General features: G+C 43.0%; 1 long non-coding RNA gene across 1 annotated transcript in view; it reads left to right on the top strand.

Annotated features, from left to right (window-relative positions):
- LOC137326928 (uncharacterized) overlaps positions 1-25,537 on the top strand; it is a 97,084-nt gene that overhangs the window by 59,575 nt on the left and 11,972 nt on the right. The window lies entirely within an intron of this gene.

The raw sequence follows: 25,537 nt of genomic DNA on the forward strand, positions 1-25,537 counted from the left end.
CATAATTATAGCTGTTCCCTTATTACATGCCCCGACTATTTCCTGATTAATACTTCTTCCAGCAGAGTTGCAACTATTAGGAGGCCTATATACTACGCCCACTAATGTTTTTTTCCCCTTATTATTCCTTATCTCCACCCAAACTGTTTCATTATCTTGATGCTTTGTCCCAATATCATTTATCTGTATTACAGTGATTCCTTCCTTTATTAACATAGCCACCCCACCTCCCCTTCCTTCCTGCCTGTCCTTCCTGATTGTTAAATACCCTGGCATATTTAATTCCCAGTCGTTGTCACCCTGCAGCCATGTTTCTGTAATGGCCACAAGATCATACCCATACGTAGTTATTTGTGCCGTTAACTCGTCCATTTTGTTACGAATGCTACGTGCATTCAGATAAAGAACTTTCAAATCTGTTTTGTGACGCTTAGTTCCTGCTTTTTCCTTTTTTAACACTTTACCTATTACTCCATACCTTCTGTCCCTTCCTGTTACGCTTTCCTCTCTCTCCCTGCTCAGGTTCCCAACCCCCTGCCACTTTAGTTTAAACCCTCCCCAACAGCACTAGCAAACACTCCTCCTAGGACAGCGGTCCCGGCCCTGCCCAGGTGCAGACCGTCCGGTTTGTACTGGTCCCACCTCCCCCAGAACCGTTTCCAGTGTCCCAGGAATTTGAATCCCTCCCCCTTGCACCATTCCTCTAGCCACGTATTCATTTGAAATATCCTCCTATTTCTACTCTGACTAGCACGTCTGAGAGACCGATTGAATTAGATCTTTCCGGAACTTCCTGGGTTCACCCAAATAATGTAACTGGGCCTGTGCTTGTAGTAGGCTGAGGCCCAACATTCATATTAATGAGGCCAGAGGAAGTGCTCATGACTGCCCGCCTGTTTCCTCTTCAACTGCTCATTAAGCACCCAAGCAAAGGAGTGTTCATAGAAACTCCGCAGTAAGACTTGTACCATGGACGAATGGGTCTGTGGTGGTCCTAAAAATATCCACATGTTTTTATATATTTGTTCATGCGATGTGGGTGATGCTGGCAAGGCAAACATTTATTCCCCAGCTATAGTTGCCCTGAGAGGTGATGGTGGGCCTTTATTCTTGAACCGCTGAACTATCTGTGATGGTGATGTTCTCATGATCGTGTTAGGAAGGAATTCTGGGGTTTTGACCCAGTGACAATAAAGGAACTGTGATATATGTCTAAGTGAGAATGGTGTATAACTTGGAGAGAAAGGTGGAGTTTTTTTTTATTCGTTCACGGGATGTGGGCGTCGCTGGCAAGGCCAGTATTTATTGTCCATCCCTAATTGTCCTTGAGAAGGTGGTGGTGAGCCGCCTTCTTGAATCATTGCAGTCCGTGTGATTAACGTTCTCCCACAGTGCTGTTAGGTAGGGAGTTCCAGGATTTTGACCCAGCGAAGATGAAGGAACGGCGAGATATTTCCAAGTCGGGATGGTGTGTGACTTGGAGGGGAACGTGCAGGTGGTGTTGTTCCCATGTGCCTGCTGCCCTTGTCCTTCTAGGTGGTAGAGGTCGGGGGTTTTGGAGGTGCTGTCGAAGAAACCTTGGCGAGTTGCTGCAGTGCATCCTGTGGATGGCACACACTGCAGCCACGTTGCGTTGGTGGTGGAGGGAGTGAATGTTTAGGGTGGTGGATGGGGTGTCCACGACTTTGCTGATCTTGTTCTCCTCAGTGATAGAGGTAGTGGGCTGGGAGTTGCTGTCAAAGCAAGCTTTGAGTTGCTGTAGTGCATCCTGCGTAACACATATTATAGCCACAGTGAGGCAGTGGTGGAGAGGGTGAATACTGAGTCTAGTGGTAGGGGCTCTGCTCAAGTGAATTGATTTTCTGGAAGTTATTGAGCTTCTTGAGTGTTATTGCACTTGCACCCATCAAGTCAAATGGTGAATATTCGATCAGACTTGAGCCTCGTAGATGTTGTAGAGACTTTGAGGGGGTCACGAAGTGAGTCACTCATCACAGAGTACCCAGCCTCTGCCTCTTTTGCTGGTGAGAAAATCAGCAATGATGGTGCCATTGAAGATCAGGGATGAGCTGGTTAGGCTTTTTTTGTTGGAGCTGGTCATTATCAGGCATTTATGCAGTGCAAATGTTGTCTACCACTTGCAAGCCCAAATCTGGATGTTGTCCAAATCTTGCTGTTGGCAAGCATTGGGGGAGGTGTTGGGAATGGAACTGAACACTGTGAAAGTGAGTGACCAACCCAACTATCTTCCTATAAGTCAGGTAGGACTCCAATAAGCTGGAAGGCGAAGCCGGTCTTTGATTTTAGGATGTTCCCCACTCCCTCAATAATTTTAGGGTCCTGGTACCTTCTGGCTGCTGGTCTTCAAGGACATGACATTGGTGGCCAGGAGAGTGTTTCCCATCATCCATCCCACCTCCCCAACGAGCCCTATACAAGGCCCTGCCAGGGGTTAACCTGCACTGGGAGTATGCCCATGCCATGCAACTGGATCAAGCAAGGAAAATTGTTGCCGGTCCTCCTCTCACAGGTACAGTGTCCTTGAGTACACTGCATCTGTTGAGCACCCAGCAAGGGCCCAGAGTGGAAAATAGGTCCTGTGGTGTTTTAATAATGTGGGCCCTCCAAGCCCTGCCAGTAACTGTCACTCGCACTCTCAGGAGGGTTAGAGATCTCCTCATGCAACAAAATTTCTCTACCACTCTCTTCCTTTATTGCCCTGCAATATAAAGTGTGTCTTACTCTCTCCCTACACGTCAACAGTGCTGTTCTGTCTCTTCTTTTCTTGCCTGAATAGGGTCTCTGCCTGTCTCTGCCCCACACCTAAACAGGATGTCTCACTTTCTCTTGCTTTCTCCTCACAAAAAAGTCACCAAAGAGATTTCTTTCTCTCCCTTTCCATGCAGAAGGACCTGCCTCCTTTTTCTGCCTTTGGTCCCTTCAGCATTGTAACTGAAGTAAATAAATAAATTTAGGAGGATGTCCATCAAATAGACTCTTAAGCATGCACACACTGCTTTTGACTCCATCTCTGCCTTCACTTCTCTTTCCTTTACTTTGGTCCTTTACTTATTTTCTCTGCTCTCTGGTCCTATCTCTTCAGTACCAGGATTAGAAAATCCTTTTATTTTTGATGATTTTTTTCCCATTGCTTGCACCTTACAGTTGCTAATTTAAAATTTTCTGTCTGGTTGTTCCAGTGCACTTCTACATAGAATTACATAGAATACACAGCACTTTTGGTCCAACAGATCCATGCCAGCGTTTATGGTCTACTTGAGCCTCCTCCTACCCTTCTTCATCTAACCCCATCAACATATCCTTCTATTCCTTTCTCCCTCATGTGTTTATCTAGCTTCCCCTTAAATGCATCTATGCTAAGAAATGATTTGAGCGAATGTTGGCTTCAAGGTTTTTGCTGGTTCTTGCCTAGGCTCAGAATAAATATTGCTGCACAAGGAAATGAAGAAAGGTTGATGAATGTTAAAGTAGTTATCAGCAACTAAAGTGGTTTATGCAATTTACTGTAGAGTTGTGGAAAAGTTGTTGGCCGTATCTAATGATTACAGATCCCTGTTTGTACTCATGTTTTGGGGTATTAGATACTTGAAGACTTCAATCACCATGATTTCCATTATTTCTGGTGTCTTTTGTAGGTTAGTGTCATTAAAGCCTGAAAAGCTGATTGCTGCTTTTCTAGTGTACATGATGCCCTGTGTGATGTCTATGATTGCAAAGGTTGCCAAGTGAACAGAATGGGTAGTGCAGTCATGAGTGGTAGATGGCAGTGTAGTAGTGCTTGTGCCATGAATGAATGCTTCAAATCAATAGGAAACCATTAGAGTCAGGTAGTCCTGGTCACTGTGTTATCAAACATATATTGTTATCAGCACACTTGTACAAATGTCCTTTCTGTAGCTGCTTCTACATATCATCTGACCATTTTGGTACTTCATCAGATGCTAGTTACATTGCTCATTCCATTTTCTTTAGAATAATGTGTTTATATATACTATAGCATAAGTCAGTTTTACTGTTCAATGAGTCAAATAGAAAAAAAGATCCTTAACTGAAATAATGTGAACATTATGGGTTGAATTTTTGTCTTTACCACCTGGGCATTAAGCATTGCCTGGGTAGAATGCAGAGAAGAAACCTGAATGGGTAGGATGGCATTCCTGTTACAGAAGCTGCCCAATTTTCCTTCCATTGAAATTAGTGGAATTAATAGTGCAATCCTATGCAGTGAAAACAACAATCTACCCATATCAATTCAGATTGATTAATCTCTTTCTTTTGGAAAACCTTTAAATATTAATGATGATTCAATCATTTGTACCTAGAAAATATTTCCAAATGCATGATGATCAGTAAAATGAAAGTTGCTATTATCCATATGTTTATACTTTATTAAAAATCTTGTGTGGGGGATGCTCCATTGAAAAATGCTATGTAAACATTTCCTATAGGAATTACAATGTTAAAATATCAAAACTCATTAACTGTCATTTCACTATGTAGTCATTTTAACTGGTATTCCAATTTAAAATGACAACACTGACCTGTTATGATTACCTGTAACCCCACTAACCTTTCCCCCACAAATCACTCAAAATGCTTTCTGCAAAAAAAGAACGGCTGTCTCTTTCATAGCTAACTCCAACTTGCATTCCATTTTGTTGCATATTTGCAGTTTTAAAAATGATAAAAAATAAAAGGACTGCATCTATAATACATTTAAAAATCTTTTGTAGGCATGAACTTCTTGTCGACAAATCTTACTTCCTGTTGTTCCTTTCACTGGTCTTTTGCATCAACTTTTCCTATTGTAAATCCCTATGTCAATATTTTTCAATCAAACAACAACAATAACAACAACAACTTGCATTCATATAGTGTCTTTAATGTAGTAAAATATCAAAAGGTGTTTCACAGGAGCGTTATCAAACAAAATTTGATACCGAGCCACGTAAGGAGATATTAGGACAGATGACCAAAAGCTTGGTCAAAGAGGTAGGTTTTAAGGAGCGTCTTAAAGGAGGAGAGGGAGGTAGAGATGCAGAGAGGTTTAGGGAAGGAATTCTAGAGCTTAGGGCCTAGGCATCTGAAGGCACGGCCGCCAATGGTGGAGTGATTAAAATTGGTGGTGCAGAAGAGGCCATAATTGGAGGAGTGCAGAGATCTCGGAGGGTTGTAGGCTGGAGGAGGTTACAGAGATAGGGAGGGGTGAGGCCATAGAGGGATTTGAAAACATAGATAAGAATTTTAAAATCGAGGTGTTGCCAGACCAGGAGCCAATGTAGGTCGGCGAACACAGGGGTGGTGGGAGAACGGGACTTGGTGCGAATTAGGATTCGAGCAGCAGAGTTTTGGATGAGCTCAAGTTTACGGAGGATGCAAGGTGGGAGACCGGCCAGGAAAGCATTGAAATAGTTGAGTCTAAGGGTAACAAAGGCATGGATGAGGGTTCCAACAGCAGATGAGCTGTGGTAGGAGTGGAGACGAGTGATGTTACGGAGGTGGAAGTAGTCGGTCTTGGTGATGGAAAGGATGTGGGATCGGAAGCTCAGCTCAGGGTCAAGTAGGTTGTCAAGGTTGCGAACAGTCTGGTTCAACCTCAGACAGTGGCCAGGGAGAGGGATTGAGTCAATGGCTCGGGAATGGAATTTGTGGTAACAATCAATTGTGATATGTCAACTTTTACCATCCTGGTTTATTGATAAACCAATTGGATCACTCAAAATGTTTTTTTTTTAATTCACATTTCATTTCTCAGTGACTGAAAATAATAATGCCTTCACAAAAATGCTTATATAAATGTAAGTTATTATTGTTGTTCAAATCAGATTTTTACATATAGTCCATTCTTATTACAACCCCAATTACTGTATAATTGCTTTTTTTTTGCATTACGTGGATGGTGCTATAACAAGGTACTGGGTCCTGTGTTACGAAAAGTAAGCCTGATCATTTGCATCTGCAAAAACAGAAAGTAAAGACTCACTTACTCGGTTGTTCAAGACAAAACTGATTAAATGTTCTAGTAGAGCACCCAGAAATGGCACCAGGTAGAACTAGAGTTGTGTTAGAGGATTTGTACTAACAAACTTCATGTATTCCCTTTCAGATAGATTTGGGTAATTCTTGCAAACCCAATGAATTCTGTTTGTAGAATAAATTACTTTCCTTTCCTGCTTTTACAACCTTTTGTTTTGCTGGTGTGCAGCACCTGCTGTTTGAGCCCTTTTTGCAGGTTGAGCTTGTAAGAAAAAAATTATAGTCCTTTGTTGTTATTAGCCACATGGAATGATAAAAAGATGTTCAATTGATTGATACTGCTCCTCCACAATCTATGTGCAGTGTACCCTATCATAGAATCTACCCCATTTACTCAATCTCTACAAAATCTCCCTGTGACCTCCAAAGGTAATCAAGCAAAGCTCTTCAATATCCATCAATCCTTATGCTTCTAATATTTAACATTGTTTTCCATAGAGGATATTTAAATTGGTTCATCAGCACAGGAACTATCATATTTCAGAGAATATTTAACCATCTTTGTCCATACTTAACACTATAAAATTCAGTCTTATGCCTCAGGTGTCTGTGAAGACCAATTTTAGTTTGATCTAGCTAACATAAATCAAAGGTTAGAGTTCATAATGGCAAATTGCACATGAACATTTTTGTCCACATTCCCATTTTTAATTATGAGGTCTATTTTCTCTGATGCCCCATTTAAACTGTTTCCCAGTGTGAGTGGATCTAGAATGATTCTAGATTTATCCTGGTAGATTTAGCACACTATCAATGAACACAGATCTGCTCGCATCTGCTTCTAGGCAATTCAGTGGTATCTTTACTGAAAATTACAAAATGGATTGCACAGTAAATTAGGACTGCTGCAATTATTGCTGGTGTATAGCAACATCATGAATTTTTAAATTGCAATAAATATACTATGTGTACATTTATTACACTAAATAAGTGGTAGTGGTAAATCTACAGAAGGCAAGTCTAGCCTCAGTTGTCTTTTGAATCAGAATTTTTAACAACGCCATTTAAATTCTATTTATTTCAAATATACTTTAATGATGTTCCTGGAATTTCTTTGAATTACAGTACAGTAAATACATAATGCAAGTACAAAACAGAATTCTAAAAGTACGCTTTTGTAGTCATCAAGTTGCCAGTGCAGGAGAATAGAATGCATTTCAATTTTGGGTCCCTGGTATCAAGCATTCCTAGGTCAGGTATAACACAAGTTATACAAAGAGTAAAACTCTCTCCATTTTGCCCTGACAATGAATGCTGTTACAAAGTTAGGGTTAAGGTTCATTGTGCACCAATGCAAATGTTTCTATTTCTCATACCAGCCGTCAGCCTGGGGCTTCTCTTGGTGAAATTGTTAATTTAATGCCAATTTGTGCTCCATTTTGGGCAGTGAATTTGTGTTTATTAGAAACTGTTTTGAGACAGCCCAAGTTCATTTGACATTGGACCCTTACAGCCAAAGAGGAGGCTTTCAACCATCAATTCAGACCTGGAGTTCAACCCAGTTCCCAAAGGTGGAAGGGCAGTGTACTAAATACAAAAGGGATGCATTCCACTGTTGTTTAATGGCAATAATGGCAGAGGCAAGCATGAAAATTGGCAGAAAACTGGAAATAGGCTGAAATCTCCAGTTATCCTTTTCAGAGTTATTTCTTGTTTTTTGTGAAAAATGTTCTTTTGTGAAAAATTTGCCGTTGCTTGTTAAGACCTTATCAAAGAGCATTCAGAGAAAGATATGACAGTTGTTTATTGGGGAAATTAAAACAGCCCAATAGAAATTATCTCATTATTCAACTCAAATTATTTCAACAATGGAGTAGATGAACTCTGTTGGAGTATCCATTCAATATGAATTTTACTGAAATTGTTATATTGACTGGTTCAGTTTTTCCAATGGTAGGAATGGGGTTGCCCAGGAGCAAAGGCTGCATTGGAGACTAAGCACCCATCCTGGCAACTACCATCAGACTTTTAAACAGTTATGAAGTCCTGTTCACCCATCACCCCAGTGCTCGCTGACCTACATTGGCTCCCGGTCCGGCATTGCCTTGATTTTAAAATTCCCATTATTGTGTGCAAATGCCTGTACGTCCTCATCCCTCCCCATCTCTGTTATCTCCTCCAGCTCTATAACCCTCCATGATCTCTGTGCTCCTCCAATACTGGTCTCTTGCTCATCCTTGATTTTCATCGCTCCACTATTGGCAGCCGTGCCTTCAGCCATCTAGGTCCTAAGCTCTGGAATTCCCTCCTTAAACCTCTCTGCAGCTCTACCTCTGTCCTCCTTTAAGACATCTCTTAAAACCTATCTCTTTGACCAAGATTTTGGTCACCTGTCCTCATATCTCTTTATATGGCTCGGTGTCAAATTTTGTCTGATAAAGCTCCTGTGAAGTGATGTGGGACGTTTTTGCTACGTTAAAGGCGCTATATAAATGCAAGTTGTTGTTTTTGTTATACCTACAGGCACTTTAATCAGTTGAGCAACTTTTGGTTCAGGGTGCTTTAGGCAGATGAGCAGTAAACTGTATCCAAGCACTGCCCAGCTGTATATTTAATTTTCCATCACAAGGAGCAAAAAGTCTCAAGGTTTAGATATTTAAATAAATCACTGTGAGTTCAAAGAAGGGCAGAACTAAACAATAAATTGATTGGAATATAATTTTCAATACAAGCCACACAAGAAGAGGATGCACATCATTTTCAACGCTTGAATTGTACTTTACTGATTCTCGTTTCAAACTCAGAGGTAGATTAAACATATGAGTAAATATTTTTGTTCCGATATCTATAAAATCCAGAAATAGCTATGCTAGTAAATTATTACTCCGATTAACTTTCTACAGTTTCTCCTCACGTGGCTGTTACTTGACTAGTTATGTGGCTGTTAAGGCAATTGAAAAGCACAGAATGAGTTTTATTACAGGCAAGTGCTGGTTGGCTAGGTTTCTGTCAGCAAGGGTAATAAGTTATATTGGATGAATTCATCCAGTTGAGAATTGAAGTAAAAGGCAATTTTATTCCTTCTCATTAAAATAATCAAAAAAATGGTGAGAATAATGCTCTACTTTGTTGAAAATATCCTCAAAGTCTCTCAAAGCTCATCAGAATTCCAAGGCAAGGTAATGTGGGAGAAATCAATCAATAAACTACTATTTGTTTTGCCAATGTGCTGGTGGATGGCAGACTGCAAGTATAACATGAGAGAAAAAGGAAAAAAATCAAACATTTTTGGTTATAATTGACCATGGCACTATAATAAATGAAGGTTGCTATAATAAGCATAAAACAGTAAATAAAATACATTCAAAATTACATAATAAATAAATTGTTAAATTAAGAAATGTTTTAGCATGGAAAACACATAGGAACATAAGAATAGGAGGAGGCCATTCAGCCCCTTGAGCCTGTTCTGCTATTCAATTAGATCATGGCTGATTTGTGGCAGAATGGAATGCAGTGTGGTCCTTCATAGATTGATTGAAGTTTGAAAATATTTTACAATATTGTTTTACAAGAGTGTGAATAAACAGTTGGCATCTTTTTTATGATTTCATTAAATGCACAATATAACATCAAAGCTGTGAGAGAAACTTGTGAATGTTGTCATTCTCAAAAGAAAATATGAAAATACTATGAGAGTTCTTGATTGTTTTTTTCAGGAGAGGTAGGAGAAGGAACTTAAGGGGCAATTTTAATCCTGCCAACCCAGCGGGAACTATGCGGACGGGCAATTAAGATTACCCGTGGGAATTACCCGCCGAGATTCCACTGTCTTCCCGCAGGTGCAACCTTAACCAGTTCTTCTGAGCAGGTAAAAGGGACACCCATTGAGAGCTGCCGGAGTCCTTCTTTAAATATGCAGAATGGGCTCCGATGATGTCATTGGGGCCTGACTGCTATTTTAACCAGAGGCCTTCACGGGGAAGCCGTTGTGGCTTTCCTGTCAGGCCAGCCTAGCTGGAAAAAGAGTTGGGGCCAGAAAAGGCCCAAAAAGGTAATGGTTTTTTCCTTTTTTTCACTTTCCGTGTAGGGCCAGATCGAGCAAGAGTGTTCTCTGGGCCTCACAAGGAAAGATTAGGCACCTCCTGCATCGGTCTCCCCCACCACCTCCCCTCCCATTCTCCTGAGTGCAAGACCCTCCCGAACCCCCAATCCAACCACTCACCTGAGTGCAATGGATCATTCCATTGGTCCCTGGTGGTGACCTGCTGCTGCCCAGCATTCCGCTCCCGCCTGCTGGCTGGCTGCCGCTTCCCACTGGGTTTGGGTGGGAGACTAACATGGCCTGTGCAGATGAGGCCTGGGAGTTAAAATCTCAGGAGGTTGAATGTAAACACACAAATATGGAGCTCTGATTTTCCTGGCTAGTGAGAGAGACTATATAAGCTGAATGATTTTGGTCTACTGGCCCTCTGTCACTCTCAACAAGTACCAATTACAAACCAACACTTGCAGCACAATTATGTTTGACTCCCACTGTTTTTTCATATTTGAATGCTTACAATATATTGCAAACTTATTTGGTATATATGCAAATCAACATTTATTCACATATGTATCAAAAATATATTTTAACTATCTCTAAACAATTAAGAAATAGATTTTAATTTATATTTCTCTGAAAATTTGAAATCTGGATCTTCTGTGCTTGTGTTTAACACAAATTTCAAGGTCTTATGTTTATTTTGATTTTTATTCTTTAAAAAATGACTACCAACTAGTTAAAAGTCCTTAGCAATTATATTCACAGTCATTTTACAAATCACTTCACAAATAAAAAATTGGTGCAGGTTTTGTATTTTTAGAGTTTCAGAATCCCAACTGTCATGTTTGTAGCAGATGTTATGAAATGGTAGGGAGTACCTTTGTTCTTCCGAAAAAGGCAACAGGAAAAAAATTATTATGTAAACGTATTCTGTGGACATAATAGGATCTGTGCCAATACCAGCACTCTTATTGTTGTCTATGAGTCAGCTGATCATTTGTGTAGGTTGATGCGTGGGTAGAGTGCTTAGGCTCAGAAGAATTTGTTCACTTATTGACTGGGTCAAATCTGATTAATCTTGTGTTTCTCAGGCTCTAATAACCAACCCATATTTAAAGAAAAAAATGTTTATCGTCTTTGACATTTCAATGGCAGTGACTAAGTCCATATAAAGTATTTGGATGATTTTAATCATTATTATTTCAGCAGTCAAACAGATATAAAATAATGCCGAATGTTGATCTAATTTGGAACTTTTGGGATATGCTTTCTGACCACAAAATTTAAATGACCTACTGCTGCTTTCCTCAGTAGAAATAATTTGGCATTATGGGGAATTAGTTATCATTTGTGAGTGCTTACACAAATCCTTATTTAGATATTTGTATTCTGTTCCAGTGTTTTCCAGCCAATTGTAAATGGTTGAGTTTATTTAAAAATATATAACACAATTTAATTTAACAGGTTATTTATCTTACAGTTTTCATTGATGTAGATTGTTTTTGACTTTACATCAATGCAATTTGTGCAGTGTTACATGGCTGCAAGTTATCGGCATTAAATTTAGGCAAGTGGTGTGAGATCACTCCGAAAATGCAGTACTTACAATGCTTTGGCTTTACAGTGCCTGCAGCATGATTGCAAAGCAATTTTTAAAATACAGGAGATTCTTTATTTTAAGCTGTTTAGTGCAGCAGTTAATGGGACAGTTTAACTGCCATTTGGATGCAGGTGAGAGGAACTCCGGACATGTCTGCTCACCTGCATGTGCAGGGTTTCATTTTCTCTAGCCAAGGAACAACACAGAGATGGTATTATAAATACAATGTTGTGGCTCTGCAGCATCCAATACCGACATTGTAACTGCAACCTGAGATGATAACACTCTTTTTAAATCAGCATGGCAAACCTTCAAAGCTAAAGAGTCACAAAAAGAAAATTTGAGGGTGAAATTCCACACAAACATCGGTAATAACACTACAGTTACACCATTACAGCGCCAAAAAGAGAGGTAATTTATGTTTCAGCGCATTCGCCATTTATGCATCATTATTGCGTTAAACACAATTTTTCTCAATGCTTTCTTGTGGCTGTGCAGCATCTGCAGGGAAGGAAGACAGAAGCTGGGAAGGAGCGAACATGCCAGCCCTCGGGATGACGGAGAGTTAGATAAGGGGGTGAAGATTGAATATGTCTGGTAATGATTTGTCTTGCCAGTGCGAGATTGTAGGTGTTGAGGTATCCACCTGGGATTGGCAATCTTCCACCTGTCTCGGCATCACCTGTAGCGATGAGGTTGTGCATGCCCAGAATGTTCAAGGGGGTGGTGGGGGTGGGGGGGGGTGGTCAGAAGGCTGCTGATGCTGAGCCTTTTCTGGGCATTATATGCTAAATTTTCCTGCACCAAGATAAATAAATGAGGTTTGTGTGGCCATAGTGTGGGATAGGGGGCTGTTAGTGCCCTTCAGTAGCGTAGAGTTTGAAGGGTTAGTAGTGTAAGTGTTGCTTTAAGAGGGCCGAGAATGTGGTGGTGGCCAGAAAGAAAGGAACAAAGTGCTTTGGACCTAACCTTGCCTACCCTGGTCAAGCCGTTGAACTTCTTATGGCATTGCTGTGCAGTCCTCAATGTGAGGAAGTTGGCATTGAGAGCCTGGGCCACCTTCCTCCAGGTGGCAAGGCTGACACTTGTGGGTGGCTCTCTGATTGGCAATGTCTGTCCTTCCTTTTTTCCACCTCTTGCAGGAGAGCTTGCAGGTATTCCTGTCAAAAATGCACAGCTATCTGGTGACTTGCTGTCCTGTCATGTTGCCCTGTGGGCACTGCTGGTCTGTCAATAGTCATGGTTCTGGCAAGAGGCACTTTGGATGAGAATGGGTGATCAAAAGCAAAGGGGCTGAGGAACAAATCTCTGCAGCCACCCCTTGCTGTCCCCAAGTGCTCAGATGAAGAGTGAAATCTTAACAGAGGCTGCACCGCTTCTGAACTGAAATTTACTGGGGCCTACACTGCCCACATCACCTTTACAAAGCTATTATGCCACAACATACGCAAATGATCTTACCCAGGAAATTTCCATGCTACTCCCCCTGCTGATGAATGGCGTTATTTTCTGGCACTATAATGGTGCTATGGACATCAAGGAAATTGATCTAACAACCAGCCAAAGGTGTTCAAGGTGAGGTGAGGTGAGAGTGACTGCCCTTGACATCAAGGCAGCATTTGACCGAGTGTGGCACCAAGGAGCCTAGTAAAATTGAAGTCAATGGGAATCAGGGGGAAAACTCTCCAGTGGCTGGAGTCATACCTAGCACAAAGGAAGATGGTAGTGGTTGTTGGAGGCCAATCATCTCAGCCCCAGGACATTGCTGCAGGAGTTCCTCAGGGCAGTGTCCGAGGCCCAACCATCTTCATCTGCTTCATCAATGACCTTCCCTCCATCATAAGGACAGAAATGGGGATGTTCGCTGATGACTGCACAGTGTTCAGTTCCATTCGCAACCCCACAAATAATGAAGCAGTCCGAGCCCACATGCAGCAAGACCTGGACAACATCCAGGCTTGGGCTGATAAGTGGCAAGTAACATTCGCGCCAGATAAGTACCAGGCAATGACCATCTCCAACAAGAGAGAATCTAACCACCTCCCCTTGACATTCAACGGCATTACCATCGCCGAATCCCCCACCATCAACATCCTGGGCGTCACCATTGACCAGAAACTTAACTGGACCAGCCACATAAATACTGTGGCTACGAGAGCAGGTCAGAGGCGGGGTATTCTGCGGCGAGTGACTCACCTCCAGACTCCCCAAAGCCTTTCCACCATCCACAAGGCACAAGTCAGGAGTGTGATGGAATACTCTCCACTTGCTTGGATGAGTGCAGCTCCAACAACACTCAAGAAGCTCGACACCATCCAAGATAAAGCAGCCGCTTGATTGGCACCTCATCCACCACCCTAAACATTCACTCCCTTCACCACCGGCGCACTGTGGCTGCAGTGTGTACCATCCACAGGATGCACTGCAGCAACTCGCCAAGGCTTCTTCGACAGCACCTCCCAAACCTGCGACCTCTACCACCTAGAAGGACAATAGCAGCAGGCACATGGGAACAACACCTCCTGCACGTTCCCCTCCAAGTCACACACCATCCCGACTTGGAAATATATCGCCGTTCCTTCATTGTCGCTGGGTCAAAATCCTGGAACTCCCTTCCTAACAGCACTGTGGGAGAACCGTCATCACATGGACTGCAGCGGTTCAAGGCAGCGGCTCACCACCACCTTCTCGAGGGCAATTAGGGATGGGCAATAAATGCTGGCCTTGCCAGCGACGCCCACATCCCATGAACGAATTTTTAAAAAGCCCCTTTACCTTCCAACCTCAGAGAAGGATGCCAAAAGTGGAATTCTGCTGCTGTTGACTCAACAGAGGCTGGGTTATTTATGTTCAGGAAAGCCATCAACAGTGCGAGAAGCATTCATTTGCAGTCCATTACACCTGATTATGCTAAAAGTGCCTTCAATTAAATATCTTACCAAGTATATGGACCTTTTCAGTGTGGTGTTTGGCACATTGTTTTGTTGAATGGAGCTGTGACAGCAACATCTCTGTCATAGTTTTTTTACTTTAAGTTTGATAGCTTCTAAAAATCATAATAATCCCAGCAACTAACAAAATTCAATAATTCCTGATAATATATAATGAAACACCATTACTAATAGTAGTACTAGTGTGATCAATGATATTCTCACTGCAACTAAAACCAAATCTATTTGCAAGTACAGTCAAGCACCTGAATGAATGTAACTTTTGACATGCTTTGTTTCTTGCCATTTTCTTGAAATCTGCTTTCTACTCAGTTGTGCATTAACATTAACAACTGTGAGATGTCAATTAGAAAATTACTTTGATTTTACAGGTAGAAAGGTAGAAAAACAAGTTCAGATGCATATGGGAAACTAAACATTGAAACAAATAAATGGCAGTGATCTTGATGTTTCAATACTTCTCACATGACACAGCCCTCCAAAATTGAGCCCAGAACCAACATTTTAAAACATTTCATGGCACACCATGCAGTTTCTGAGCTTGAGGAGATAGCACCAGGTGAGGCAGAATGAACAGGTGAGGAGGAGGAGGACCATAGATGGTCAAATGTTGTCATGAATGACAACTACTTTCTCAAATTCAGGGGTGCTGTGAAATTACATAATAGTGTCATATCCCTGTTGCCCTTCAGTGTGAAAGGAAATGAAAGTACTGATCCTATTGACAAAAATGGCAAAAGACTATTATAAAACAGCACTAAAAAGATGCTTGAAAGATGAGAGAAAAAAATCCATGTCGAACAGCAAGAGGTTCTCCCATTTCAAAACGGTGGAGTCTGCCCTCTGAGGCTGTTGGCACAAGTGACCCTGCACCCCCAAAATGAAAATTATGAGGAATATGACCCTTATAGTGTTGTCGTAATCAATGATTGTGCCATCATTTATTCAAAAACAAAAAGACTATTGAAAGATTCCGATTGGCCTGCCATGTTGCCATATGTATTTCTGATTATTTTACATTGCAACATGTAAGTAATGCCATAAATAATGAATAACCCTAAAAAAAAGTTGCTAGGTCCAGGAAAATGTATTTGCGCTCTCAGTGCGTTGATATAATACCATATGGTGATGCTAGGTTTTCTCAAAATAGCTTCTCTATCAACAGCTGTTAGGTTCGCAACAGTATGTTTATGAGATAGATTCTTACAAGGCTCGACAACGTAGATGCAGTGAGGATGTTTCCCCTGGCTGGGGAGTCTAGAACCAGGGGTCACAGTCTCAGAATAAGGGGTAGGCCATTTAGAAATGAGATGGGGAGAAATTTCTTCACTCAGAGGGTGGTGAATCTTTGGAATTCTCTACCCCAGAGGGCTGTGGAGGCTCAGTCATTGAGTACATTCAAAACAGAGATCGATAGATTTCTAGATATTAAAGGCATCAAGGGATATGGGGATAGTGCAGGAAAATGGCGTTGAGGTAGAAGATCAGCCATGATCTTGTTGAATGGTGGAACAGGCTCGAGGGGCTGGATGGCCTACTCCTGCTTCTATTTCTTATGTTATTATGTAGATTTAAAAAAATTGACACAACTGTATAACATTGGTTTTACTTTTATGTTTGATATTTCACTGGTAAGACAGATTCTACGCAATGTACTAAATCAAGGCATTATTTTTGGAACCTACTCCTGACCTCAGTTGCTAACTTTTGCAGGACAAGATGTGAAGTTTTCAATTTACATTTAATTGACACTTTGGGCCTGATATTAGGAGGGAGGCGGGTTGGAGCGGGAGGTCGATTGGGTGCGTGGGTAACGCGCCCAGTGAAATCGGGGTGCTCCGCACGCGATCGCAGCCTAATTGAAGGCACTTACCTTGGCTTCCGGGTTTCCCGTTCCAGACCTGTGCAGCGGATGCACTGCTCACCCGCATCACAGGCTGTCAGCAGGAGGAGCCCTATTTAAAGGGGCAGTCCTCCAATGCTCCTCCTGCAGCAAAGAACCATTTTGGTAGCGTGGAGCAGGCCAGAGGCAAAGCTGCTCCAAGGTTCTCTGACTCCTCACTCCAGGTGCTGCTCGATGGGGTGAGGAGTAGGAGGGAAATTTTTTTCCCATCTGATGGGAGTTGGTGGCCTCCCTCTGCCACCAAAATGGCCTGCCTGGAGGTGGCTGAGGAGGTAAGCAGCAGCAGCAATTTGTGCCGAACATGGGTCCAGTGCAGGAAGCGCTTTAATGACCTAACCAGGTCAGCCAAAGTGAGTATACTTACGCATTCTCCCACACTCTGTCTTCCACATCACCTCCACCACCACACAACTCCTTCTGCACTGCCATCACAACGCTCTCGCATCACTCCTCACATCCATTCAACCATCATCCTCACCTTGCCTGCACTTACTCACCGCCCCAGTTCCCATTTGAACACTACCACGCAACCCAATCCTCATACAATCTCATGGCTATGTCTCAAATGCACCCTCCCATGCGTCTCGCTCACGCTCACCCCCACCCACACCAATGCATGCAGAGGGTCACTATGCAACCATCACTCAATCATGCCTCTCTGTGTTTTGCCTTGAGAGGAGAAGAGATGCCAGAATGCCCGGGAGAGGGCAAGGATCGGAGGGGGCCCACCACACCAGGTGGTCTTAACGGACGCGGAGCAGCAGGCATTGGAACTAAGCCGGACGCTGGAGTGCCTGTCTGTGGCGGACGCCGAGATTGGGAGCGCACAAATGGCTGGTGACAGAAATCTAACACTCAGCACTCATGATAGCGAATGATCTTAGCATCACTTGGCATCTGCAGCACCTCAACATCTGTCCACATGCTTCATATTGTTTTCTGTTCTCTTGCAGGGCCATCTGTGACCGCCGTGACTGCGGAGGGCAATTCCTCAGAGGACCTGCCGACCTCTGAGGGTGCATCGTCACATCTGAGCCAGCCTTCCACCAATGCAAATACACACACCTCAGTGGGTCCCCGTCCTCACTTAGTTGGGCTTGCACATGGTGAGTCACCACGCACATGTGAGCACGGTGGCAGGGGCAGCCGTGGAGTGTCCGCGTCAGTGGGAACACTCTTCTCCAGGCTCTGCTCAGCTGGACCCAGATGCTGAACCCTGGGGGCCAGCCATGAAAAGGAGAGTCATCGAGGGCCAGCAGCACATTGCCGCGGTACTGGAACAGGTGCCACGCACACTCTCCACAATCACGCAGAGGATGGAGGACTCCAACTCCTGCATGAGTGGAATGGTGGCACAGGTACAGGAAGGTATCTCCAAGATACTGTTACAGGGACGTGAAGGCATCTCTGAGATAGTATCGTGGGTAGGTGCGGGAATGTCTGCGATGGAGGAAAGGCTAGCCTCCTTCGAGCTTCAAGCATGGCTCAACAATGAGTCCATTCAGGCCCTGACAACAGCCGTTCAGATTCAGGGCGAGCAACATTCTGCCGCCTTAAACAGGCTGATAGATACATTACAACTGGCCTTCCAAGTCTTCACACAAGTCCTCCAAACTGTTGTCCAGCAGGGTGGAAGGAGTGATGTGGGCCTGGGCCATGAGAGGGATGATGGTGAAAGGGGACATGGAAGTGGGGAAGCCACTCAAAGCGCTTCCACATCTCACCCGTTGCCCCCCTCTCAACCAGTACCTGTAATGCTCCCTCCTCTCCAGGTGGCTGAGTCTGCCTCTGTACAGGTACAGGTGGAGCAGTCTTTGGAGCGGCCCTCACAGGCACCGAAACCCAGAAGGCGTCTGCGCAAAGCATCTCATCGGTCAGCGCATGGACAAGAGCAACCTGCCACTACCTCTGCTGAAGCCACAGGGGTAGCACCATGTAGGGGTTCCTGTAAATGTAAGACTAAGGTTTTGTGAGCACAAAGGAGATGCACAAGGGTGTATGACAGAATGTCATGTTTTTGATTTAGTTTTGTTCATTTTGCAAAGCACATTAAAATTTGTTATCACCACTACTGCCACGTCTTTGCAAATCTTGTCTGGTTTGTGCAATAATTCCCTTTCCTGAGGATCACCATGAAGACCCACACCTGATGCCACCCATTGTGTCACTACAGAGTGGGTGTAGGTATATTTGCAGGGCTCTTTTGTGCAGATGACTGAGAGATGCCGGCGATGTCCCCGGTGGCACCCTGGAAGGATGCGGAGGAAAGGTTGTTGAGGGCAGTAGTGACTTTGACAGCGACAGGTAAGGAGATGGTGCTCGACCCAGCCGGGAGCAGCTCGGCATGAAGGAGGCTTTAGATGTCCACGACTACATGTCGAGTGAATCTGAGCCTCTGAGTGCATTGCTCCTCAGAGAGGTCCAGGAAGCTGACACTCGGTCTGTAGACCCAGTGGCGAGGGTAGTGCCTTCTGCGACACATCTCTCTCTGCAGTTGCCCTCCCTCCTACTGTGCAGGTGGATGTGTCACAGCACTCTGTTGTGGAGCTCCACGTGTCAGAGTTGGACGGGGTGGCTGGCGAGGCTGGTGATGCTGTTCGTCCTCCGAGGAGGCCATGACTGCAGCTATGGCAGCCTCCATCCGGAAGATGTACATTTGAGGGGGTCTGCAAGGTAGGTAAATGTGTCTGCATACCGGGGTTGAGGTTCCAAGTTAGTGAATTTTAGTGTTAGGAGGAGGGTGGTGCAGGACAAACTTTGTCCAAAATGACAGAGTGGTCTCCTGCAATGAGTGAGGGTGTCCCCCCCTCAACTGTCAAATGGACCTTTGCAGCTCCCACAGGCTGGTGGCTGCAACACGTCCATTTCAACTGGGAGTGTTTCCCCCAGTATGGGAAACACGCTCAGTTGACATGAAAATCCCATCCCTCCTAAAATATCCTCCCAATCTGGTCTGCAAATGACCCGAACTATCAAAATAATTGCTTTAAGTGGGATCCTGCTGGCTTTAATTGCCGGTGGGAGTCCCGCATGCGGGGGCTGCGTGCGCATCCAAGCGGGTCATTGGGGAACCCGGAAGTGGGCCGGGCTGGAGGCGGGCTTGGAGGTTGGAGCCGGGCTCCGGACCTGCCCCGGGAATCCTGAATTTTCAGAGCCCCCCCTCCCCGGCCACGAACGCACCCGCTCGGCCATCCTAAAATCGACCCCTTTATGTTCAGTCTTCAGACCTTATCAAGGTGGGCATTGCTACAGTGATATAGACTGACTTTCCCTTTCCAAAAAATAAAATACCCACATTTGAAAGAATATTGTTTATCTTTATATATTTCCAAATATGATGAGATTACATAATGCTGAGGTGAGACTCATAGGTGGAACTAATATGAGAATATCTTGTGTCAGATACAACTGAAGGTTCAGTTCTAATCTAATCATCATCTATATGCCCTTTCGCTGTATGCAATCACTTCAGGATCGATAACCTTTCTTAATTTACTACTTTTCACATTATATAATTACAGAAATCATCCTTGGAAAGATTATTTGATAAAAGTCATGTTCATATAGATTTTTTCTTTTCTTGACGGCATAACATTCCTCAGCTGTTGCTTGGAATTATATGATGCTGTAGTGGTCGCATTTACTTCTTCAACCATATTTTGGAGCGGTTCTATTTTTTCTCTTGTCATGTAATTCTTTATAAAAGACTGCTTTCTGCCTTGCAACCTGTTTAAGGTTTCTAAGATGCTTTCTGCAGTCATCTGGATCCTCTTGGTATATGAAATTGGCTACAAGTACTCTGGGTGAAAATAAGAATATGTTAATACTCCACAAATAATATTACAAGATAATGGAAATCTGAATTTGATACCTTCAAATAATAAAAAGTAAGCTTCCTGTTTTTTTTCCTACTTGCCAATTCTTCTCCAGCAACTTCCTTCCCTTCCCCTTTCTCTGCTGAAGATGCTGACTCCTTGACTGGGTATGGTTGCACCAACGGTGGGTTGGCCATCTGCCAGCTCAGACAGTTGGCCATGTGTGAGCCTTGACGTGAGTGTCCAGTTATTCAACTGTTGGTGACATTACAGCCACCTATCCTTACAGCGGGTTGAGCCTATCCTATCCTTACCTGCAGGCTGAAAGTGTATGGCTCTTCTACCATAAGTCTCAGAGGAGTGGGGTGGAAGAACTGCACGTTAGGCCTTCGCTCGTCGTAAAGAAGGTCACTCACATGTGACTGGAGGAGGTGACTCCCAGGCCATGGATTTTCTTGTCTTTAGCCTGGTGGGACATTGGCCAGCCAGTATGCTGAGTCAAAGCAGGCATATCAGCCTGCCAATTGGTGGAAGTTGAGTCGATCTAGGCATCCTGCTGGGATTTTCAGCCTCTTTGGGAAGACAGGCAGTCGAGATGCACCCCTAGTGGTGTGGGTATACTTCCAGTTTATTTAGATTAGGATACCTCCCCTTGACCCCATCAACTTTGGCAGGGTCAGAGCTGGAGGTCAAGGGTGGGTGGATCCCGGCACTTACACGTAGATCAAAGATCTGTGGGTTATCAGGACTCTACACTTTCAGCAAGGTATATAGCGATCAGAAATAGAAACTCTAGTTGACGTTCCCTTCCATAGCCCTGAGGCATTAAGTCAATTGTATAACCCTTACAACTGCTCCAGGCGAGATCAGCAAACTTAACACAGATCAGCTATTGAACCTGGAATCATCCTGGTCTGCATGACAGTTCCACCAAACTTTCAAAAGTAAGAACTGATTAGAGACCAGTCTATCAAATTTGTACTTGTAGTAGTTTGGGCTTGATCTGTATTCATCTTAATATTCAGTACCAGAAAGCATTTGCAATTATCAAAATCTGAACATGATTTCTTCATGTAGAAATATAATATTTGAAATTAAATAATATAAAAGAATGCATGGAGCTAGAAATTACATACCTTTTTTTCCACAGTACTCTTTAAACAAATGCAAGTTGCTCCATGGGTAGTGATGCATCACTTAACTTTATTTCATAAGTGTGAAAGAAACATAGTCCAGAATTTGTCAGGTACAAATGAATTATGAATTCTTTCACATTCATGAAATAAATAAAGGGTACTGCATAGCAAGGATAAGAATGTGCTTTTTATTCAATGAGTAAGTCTGACCTTATGACTCCTGAGTAAGGAAAATCATTAAGAAAGGCCAACTTTTAATAAATATACCTAACTTTTGCCCATACAATATTATTTTTTTGATAAGAATGGTTTGTTGTTAAGGTTATCAAAAGTTTTTTAAGCCCTTGACCATTTTATTTGTGTCCTGCTAATGAGTTTTTTCTGGCAGCAGTAGTATGCCACAATAACTATTTGATTAAAAAAATATTAGTTACCTCTGTAAGAGTTTAAAAACATTCTCCCAAAAGCTTAGATAATTACATTCAATTTTGCCTTACACAGCATTCCAAAAAAACAAGTACATTTAGGGTTTTTTGAATTTGTGATAGAAGCTGAATTGTGTTATTATCCTATTATTTCAGATTTTCTTGTATATATTATATATGAACAAATGTTAGTGAATTCGGTTCTCTAACCCAATCAAAACATGGCAATTACTGCAGTACTTTGCAGTTGCAAAAGACCAGCGGAATGAATCGAGGGATTTTGGCTTGAACTGGAGTGAGTGGGTCAGTACTAAATTATGTTTATTGAGTAGTTAACTGTTGAAGTACTGTTGGTTGTTTTTGTAAGTACTGAGTGGGTTAGTTTGACTGATGAGCTAGCTACTAATTAGGTGTGGAAATGTTGGTGGCTGGGTATGATTTTGATTGGGTATTTGAAAGTAATACCTGTGTTTGAATTGGGTTTTTGCACTGACTGTACTATTTAGAATAGGTTAAATTAGATTGTGCAGGTCAGAGGCAGACAAGTTGCAAAGGTCAATGGAGTGAGAAAGCAGCTGAAAGAATAGAGGGAGTTTGGCCTAAACTGGAATTTGACACTGAACAGTAATTAGCTTGAAATTACGTTCAGCTAATTTAGTGTCTGAATCTGTTTGGCATACCAGGAAAGTGGAAACCAGTGTTGTGCAGAACTTGTTTCTGAAAACCAGATCTTCCAGCTGGTAGCTGTAGATTTTTAGGGATAAGATGGGGTTTGCTAATTGGAAAATGGAGCACAGATCTGTTGTAACAGATGTCTATCCATTTTGTGCATCGTGCAATTTTTCGCTGGTGGATTTGATGGGCATTGGAAATTCCTATCTGTTTCACTATTTAAATTAAGTTCTGGTGATGTCATTTTAACATTCACAGAGTTTCCCAATATTTGTGAGTAAAAAACACCAAGTGATCTGTCTAGAGTTGCTAAGGTCTCTGCTGTATATGGAGGTTAATTTAAAGACCCCAATAAGAAGATTTTTTGGGATAATTATTAAGCCATTTCTGCACCATTTTCCTTTTTTTCTGTTGTCAGTTAGGTCTTCAAGAAACATTGTGAGACAGCAGGTTTTTTTTGCCAATGACAACAATAATGGTACAATGGGTTTCCTATGGGAATCCCACTATATTTGTGCTTTTTGAAGGAAGAAAAGGAGGGACAACTTGGGATGCCAGGCAGATTGGGCTGCACCAGAGGTGTTCTGTGCTCACCTACTGATACCACCACACCTGCATCTATAGACAGAGGGGAGGTACATTGCCTTGTATGAGGATTAGTATGAGGTTGTGATGGCATGAATGCAAGAGGTGAAGACCCAATTAACTAACTGGTGGTTCTTCGGAAGCATATAAATCACTGTACTTGTTTTAAGTGGTACATGAAAGAAAACATAATTAACAGCCAACAGAACCTGACGAGCAGCATCTGCCAAATGTGTTGCCAACAATATCTGCAAGCATTGCACACCTACCAGGCAACAACTATTGGGAACTGGTTTCACAAGCTGTGGGTCAACAGAAAGCCAAATGTAGAGCTCTGCCAGCAGGTGCAAGGACATCTGTAGCCAACACAGCCAGTGACAGTACTGTTCACCTGTGGCCTTAAATCTGCCTTCACCTCCCACCAGGCATCTTGCAACACTGAGCAATGCCTTCCCAGGAGCGGTAAACAGGGCTATCTCCCTTGCAACCATCTTATGCAACACCACCTCCACTTCATCAGCTATCAAACAGAGAATTGTGTTCCAGCAGACTCTATTTTGTATCTCCATGTTGGTTTTCCTCTCATTTCATTTTTACCTATCACTTTCCCTTCTTCCCCCTTCAGTCTTAGCAAGGGCCACCAACAAGTTGAAATGCCTTTTGAGCCTTTCCAAAGGCTCTAAGAGTTTTTGCCCCTCATGTTGCCACTTACGTTTATGAGTCTGCATCGCTTTAAATTTCACCTGAATTGTAATATTTCAGTCCCATCACTAGGTTACCTCCCTGCTTGAGGCCAAAGCTAGGCATGGAGCAGTGAACGAGTTGACCATAGAAAATTGCATCTGTGAAATCAGTGCCTTAAAGCCTAGATTTTCCATCCTCAAAGTATGCCAATTCAACAGTGCACCTGGGGTGGGCAGGGCAGAGTAATAGGTTGGGGAGCCCACTCAATTTTGTGGCTGTTTGATTTTCTGCCAGATGTGACATAAGGAGCAGGAAGTACCCACACCCCAACTTTTACTTCCTGATATAAAAATTTAAATGAAGGTATACTGGCGTAGTGACATCACGCATCATATTTTCTGTCATTATATCTTAATTTGTGCCTGATATAATGGAGGCCTGTATAAAACTGTTGCTAAGACACAACAGTTACAATAGAGATCAAGTTGTCACATTACTGTGTTTGGCTGTTACTGGCAAAAGCTTATTTCTCAGCTATTTAACTTTTTTTTGCCATATTGTGACTCTTCGGCCTAGAAATTTCATCGCGCCTGAAACCAAGCATGTAGGAGGTGGCTTGCCAGCAAGCTTGTGCGCAATGGCTCAGAGCATAGAGGAGTCCAGTTCCAATTAGTGTGGGGGCTTCATGTAGAACATGGGGATAATTCTGTGCAACATGGACCGAGGGTTAGCAACATGAACACAACGGTGGCGTCCACCATAATGGAACATCTGGTGACAGCTTCCACGGCATCTCACATTGCTGTCATCTTTGCTCTGGCAGCCAATGTTGACAGGGATTTTCAGAGTGTCACATCACTCCTGCACCATGTTCTTGCATAGAGCCGTAAGAGTGCTGAAGCGCAGTCCCTGGACAGTGGCCTTGGCTCCACGGGAGAGGCACTTGCTGTTCTCTCTCAGGCCAGTGTTCATGCCACACCGCCAGCTAGGCCAGATTGCCCCGGCCCGGTGTCGTAGGCAAGCAGAAAATCCCAGCCCACACCTTTGGTTATTTTGAACCCGGTTCTAGCTATTTGGAACTGAACTTCACTCATACTGGAAAATCTAGGCTATTGAGCCTATTCGTGCACCATGTGTAGACCAAGTTCATGCTACTAATCTGCTCTGGAAGCCTTGAAGAAGTTGGTTAAGTTATGGCAGACAATCGGAACAACGCTCGCGGAAATTCCAGGTGAAAGTTTTTAGTAACATAAGACTTTATAACAATCAAAGGTAATGCAAATTCCATGCGGCCAAATAATTGGATTCCTGTGGTGTGGAAGTTGCTGTTCGTGCACTAATCAAGGCTAACTTAGCATTACGTTGGGTATTTGAACGGTTTTTGACACAGTTGAGTGTTTTTTGACAAAGAAGCTGGTTAACATCTCATTTTACTGATTTGAGTAGGTGTGCTAGAATGTGCACTTTAATACCCACACAATAGATCACCAAATGGTGATTAATTAATGCAGAGTAGCACTTACTAAGTGCAATGATGAGGCAGTTAAATCCCTGAAATGATGCAGGAGAGTCCAGGCCAGCCGTTACTGCGACAATTTTGTTGAAGGATGCAGCCTCCCAGCAAAGAATACAAAGTTTACAGATGAGGAAGCCCAGCAACGAGGAATAAAGAAGAGAGGGACATATTCCATGGGACAGATGGGTCCGTCTCCCCAAGAGTATCT

The sequence above is a fragment of the Heptranchias perlo genome, chromosome 11 (assembly GCF_035084215.1).
Source record: "Heptranchias perlo isolate sHepPer1 chromosome 11, sHepPer1.hap1, whole genome shotgun sequence".
Classification (NCBI taxonomy): Eukaryota; Metazoa; Chordata; class Chondrichthyes; order Hexanchiformes; family Hexanchidae; genus Heptranchias; species Heptranchias perlo.